At 33.8% G+C, this 5,742-nt stretch overlaps 1 protein-coding gene across 1 annotated transcript in view; it reads left to right on the top strand.

Moving 5' to 3' along the window:
• LOC108684136 (cysteine-rich motor neuron 1 protein) overlaps window positions 1-5,742 on the top strand; it is a 271,145-nt gene that overhangs the window by 8,263 nt on the left and 257,140 nt on the right. The window lies entirely within an intron of this gene.

The raw sequence follows: 5,742 nt of genomic DNA, 5'->3' as shown, positions 1-5,742 counted from the left end.
ATAATGGAGAATATTATCGTAATATATTATTATGAAGTTTTTCTCTCCCTCTATGTAATAGTTATTGTTTTTTCTTGTAGCACGCATACCATACCCGCTTTATCTTTTTCCAATACGTGGCAAGGTCAGGTAAAACAATCGAGGTCATTGATATATGGAGCGACATAATGATAAAATCAATAATTATTATAAATTTTCTAAATTAGAAAATGTAATACTCGTTTAATGTAATAGTTACAATTTCCGAGGTTGATGCTAGTAATATCAATCCAAAGCGAGTTCTAAACTTTGAAATTTCCTGCTGTTAATATTCCGCGGTGTGTAAACCACGCTTATAATTTATATGAAATGAGTACAGTACTCGTAGTTGCAGGTGAATAATATTCTGTACGGAGTATTAGACAATGTGGTAGGTGTTCGTATTTCTGAATCTGAATATATGTATCAAAGCACTTTAAAACGACGATGTCGTTTGTTTTTATTCATGCAATTTCCATAATTTTTTTGTTTGCTCGAATTAAAAAAATCTTATAGCAATCGAGGTCATGGAAAAAAAGATTACGTTGTCACGGCTTTTGAAACTTGGATAGGACTCTCCAAATGGAAAAGTTAGTTTAGGCAAAGTCACGTTTGCATGGATACATTACTTTTCACTTAGAAATTTTTTACTATGCTTTGTATGTGCCAAGTATTGACCCTTCCATTTCTCTATAGTAACTCTAAACCAGCATCTAAAAGAATTTATTATTGATATACGCATATTTGAATCTTTGCGATACGAGTCATACATGATGATTCCATTTTTCCTGGAGCTATTTAATTAAGGTTACTGTAAAATTTCGATAAAAATATGTATACTATTTTCTATAGTTCGATTACACGACAATAGTAAAAAATGCTACTAAATTAAATTTGGTTGTAATTCTTTGCTAATTTTTTGTCTCTCCGTTATTATGATCTTTTTTGTTATCTCTGTAAATAATGATAAATTCTATAGTAACTTTTCTTAGCATTTATATCGAAATAGATAAAGGAGAATAATACAATTAGTATAAAATTAAAATTATTAATATGTCTCATATATCATCACTTTTCTTTCTTGCAATTTTAAAACTTTGCAATTTTGATGTAATCAATTGTATTTTGATTTATATATTTCTGTGCATTGTTATTCAGTGTTATTATTGCGTAAGAAATGAACAAATTTAAAAGTAAAAACTACAATTTTGTTTGAAAAACTTTGTACAATTGTCTATTCATACGTTTGAAAATAGATTAATGATCTTGAGATATTCTTCTTCTTATAGAGTTGTTCTTGCTATAGTTTTTCTTTTTAATTTTTTTTAAGAAAGAACTTCTAGTATTAAATATAAGCAGAACAATGTTTAACGATTCTTATTCGCGTATCATCATAATTACTCTGAAAGAGATGCTCGCTTTCATTTTCCAATTCATTGAATAATCGAGTCGCAGATGCGCGTTTTTCAGGCATTCAATTTCACCGTGAATCCGCGTATTTCCTCTTTTTCCTCATTTTTTTCCATCGGCTCGATGTCCTTTGGCTCCTTTGAAAGTTCTTAACTCTTTGAACAGAATCATTGGTGAATTTAGGAACGAACGATCCCACCCGCTCGCGAATCTAATTGAATGATTTTTGAACTTGTTATAACTCGGATTTTCCAAACTTCCAAGTCAAATGACGATTTTAGAGACTGGAAAAGGAAGTAATTAAGGGCTGCGAAATACTTTCATGAAAAATGTTCTACACTTTCAAAGGGCTAAACTTCTCTGTAATAACTTTGTCCGTGCAAAAGGGCTTAATTAGCGTAGGAATTCAAATACAGTATTAAGTGTTCTCATTTAAATTTTACAATTATTTGATTAAATAATTATGTTTATAAATTAGAATTAAACAGATCGTGACAATGTCAATCTCCATATGTGCCTGTAATAATAATAATAATAATAATAATAATAATAATAATAATAATAATAATTATTATAATCTATGTTAACAATAGTAATAATAAGTTTAACAAAATATAACATTATTATAACAATAACATTAATTATAAGTAATAAACTGAAATTGATATCGCAAATTTATATAATTATAATCTGTTTCTGAATAAATTAATATTGGTGTGTGTATCCTCGAAATGTCTAAACGCGCAATTGTTCTATTTAATATTCTATATTTCGTATTGCGTGAATTCGTGTAACACATTTCTATCTATGTCACTCTACGATCATTGTGATAATCATCAGAAACGAGAGACAACTATTGAAGGGGATATTGATGTGTTTATAGTTTCGGATTTTATTAACAGATTCGGCAATAAGAGTAATCGCGTCGAATATGCCGTTATTCGATGGTGACGTGCCAATTCAGTACGCAATCATATGAATTTTCGATTCACTAGCTAGGATCACATCGGCGATCCTTTAAACTGAACTGATGGGCGGCAGAAATATGAAATCGACAATATTTGACCTGCATTAACAACGTACTAGTGGCATATCACTTTTGCGTTTTCGTGCAGTGCGTGTCCGGCTCAATTCATGCATAAGTACGACATGCATCCAGTCGGAATACAGCAAACGTGCCTAGATTTAGTCAGCGTGAAAACGAGGATGGCTGTTTAACGGGAGATTTGACCTGGAAATATTCATTGACTTGTCTCGATTCCCAAAATTTCTATACCACGTTTGCGTTTAAACATTTTTCTGTCAAATAATAAAGCTTTAATCTCGCTATTTGTAGAGACAAACGCGAGGTAATTCGTTTCGCGGCGTTTACACTTCAATGACGGCTAGACACGCGAAAATGAATGCACTTGTTTCGAGAACGATATATATACCTGACATTTATGACACTTCATATTCAGTATTTGCATCGAGTGCTACTATATGTCGCGATAAATTAATTATATTTGTTTAATGCTTCCGTTTTGTTGTAACGTTGCTATTTGGACGACCGCCAACATAAAAGATATATATCTAATGTCATTTCAATTGTCATAATTTTGTGTCGGATATGTTTTGAGATAAGTCTCTTGTCATAGATCTGACGAGCTTATAAAACCAGCTTTGTGATGATATCATAATTATTTTGAATGTAGACGCAATGTATTTTATTCATTTTAAGATATTTTTATGTTAAAAGAAAATAAGCACGATTTATGTATCAGCAACTATATTTATTTACAATAATTACGATTACCTCGTTAACTGAATTTCAGAATCTCTGACATAGTACAAGATTATATAGTCCTAACATTCACTTCCATTATGGTTGATACGTAATTTCGCGGATGACGTTCCTGTATACTTGATGGCTGTTCACACAGAATCAGTACTGTAAAATTAGTTGCACTGTTCTCTTGTCTCAAAGTAGAGGAACTATCCTTGTTTCATGTGCAGAAAGGTACTAAAGGGCCGCGCTTGTCGCGCTTGTCGCGGAACTCAAACTCGAAATTGTCTTCAACTCGACACTTCCGATGAACTTTGACACCGGCATTTTGGAACGCTGCAATAATAACTGCTCTTGTGAATTATCTTCTCATTATTGTCTTAAAGCAGATGGTAATTAAGTTAACCTGATTCGATCTTTTGTATGCCTTAATACTTGGTCGCTTCTTCTGTTCCTTGTTTCTTGGTCGAAAGTTTTCTAATTTGTGTTATATTTCTAATTTGTGTTATATTTTAGCACCTTATTTCTATTATTAATTCTGTACGTTCCGTACTTTATTGAATGACGGAAAAGATAATAAATTCTCAAAATCTAAATAATTATTATAATTTTATAAACGTTGACCGGATCTTATCTTCTCTCGTTTTAAATTACGTTGTAGAACCTACTGCTTTCACGTTAATCATTGAGATCGTACAGTGAATGAGGTCGAAGTTTTTTAACTGGGAAAGAGAATCATGAATTCCAGCGAAGTCCCTGTTCTTATTTGGCGCCTCTCACGAACAGGACACGCTTTCGCACTCAAATTTTGTGCACGTCGCGAACGCGAGCTGCAGCGACTGACTGCTTTAAGGACGAACTCGTGTACGTGTCTTTAGAAAATGAAATTGCTTCCGATTTCGCTCTCGCCTCTAGTGATGTCGCGCTGCGGGAATGGATTAGCCGACTTGGGCCTGGCAGTGAGTTTCGCATGTAGCGAAATCGGCTTAAGTCATGGTGGTAACAGCCGACACCGCCTGGAAATTGCTCTAGACTTTGTAAAATAAATGGTAGGTGAAAACGATAACTTAGGAATTGTCTATTTTCACTTACAATCTGATATGCAGATATTCATCTGTGAAATCTGCATTTATATGACATCGCGTTGTTTGCTTTATTAGTTATTCATTGGCTGGTAGTTTCTAACCGACAAGAGCTATTTGTAATTCTATCGATGCGTTATCTATAGGTAATAATATAATGTAAAAACAGATTTTTATGTTTAAAATAATTGGCTGATTTCCTTTAATATTCATAATTTAAATCTTCATTAATATTACATAAGCTAGAAAATTAAAACGCATTATATACATATAATATGTATAGATTCTTTTTTATTTTAAATTAAATTCTGAAAATATATGAAAGTTTCTTATTATTTATGTCACTGAGACAAAAATAAGTGGTATATTATATCATCTATATTTATGAACTTAACGTGGTAATGTAATCTATTATAGTAGTGATGATGTTTATAACATTTGTAATAAGATAAATTCTCAGAATACTTTTATAAAATATCCTGAACATTTCTTTAGCATGAGTTTTTAATTTTTATTCATTAACTCTGACTCTGTATTCTTTTGATCTGAAATTATTAATTAAATTACAACGTGGTTATTGTAACTGAATGAACAACAAAATGCTTCACTAAATTGAAGCAGTCCCCGAGAGCTAAAAAAAAAAAAGAAAAAACTAACTGTGTATCGCAACAACAAACAGAATGCAACCTGGAATAACTTCGTTACATACTATGCCTTGTGTAGTTATGTATTGAAATACGACCGAAGAATCGCAGTTGATTCAGCCGCGTGACTCGTTACACGCGGAGTCAACCGGCGGGAAAAAAAAGAAGAAAAAAAAGAAGCGTTATCGCCGGCGGCGTTTCGCGTGTACTGTATGCACGTGCAATCGACGAATCAACCGGGCCACGAGATTTCAAAAACGAACGTCAATCAGACGGGTCACCAAACTGTCGCTGGACTAACACAGTTTTACAGTGACAGGTGCTGTTGGTCGTCGCAACGCTGCTGATCGATTTCTTCGTGCATCGATGACGTGCGCGTTTAGGCGAGTAACCCCTATATATGCAGGCACGAAAAATATTCCCTAGAAAGAAAGAAAGAGAGAGAGAGAGAGAGAGAGAAATGGGAGAGAGAGAGAGAAATGGGAGAGAGAGAGGGGGGGAGAGAGAGAGAAATGGGAGAGAGGGGGAGGGAGGGAGGGAGGGAGGGAGGGAGGGAGAATAATCGATTCGCTTTGATACGCCCTACCTTAGAACCTTCATGCAGAAATGGACTCGGCAATACTGTATATCATCCACACGTTATAGCTTCGTGGCAAATCGCGAAGTGACTTCCCCTATTCGACATAACGTGTGATAAAGCATTGTGGGCGTAAAGATCGATTACGTTGATTTCGATGGAGATACATTGACGTCATTTTGAATATAAATCGATCACCCATCGGTCGGCTAACAGGTGTACAATTGTATTAGAATCATCAATGTT

The sequence above is a fragment of the Atta colombica genome, unplaced genomic scaffold (assembly GCF_001594045.1).
Source record: "Atta colombica isolate Treedump-2 unplaced genomic scaffold, Acol1.0 scaffold126, whole genome shotgun sequence".
Lineage (NCBI taxonomy): Eukaryota > Metazoa > Arthropoda > Insecta > Hymenoptera > Formicidae > Atta > Atta colombica.
Note: the sequence above shows the minus strand (reverse complement) of the source record. Positions and strands in the feature narration are given on the sequence as shown.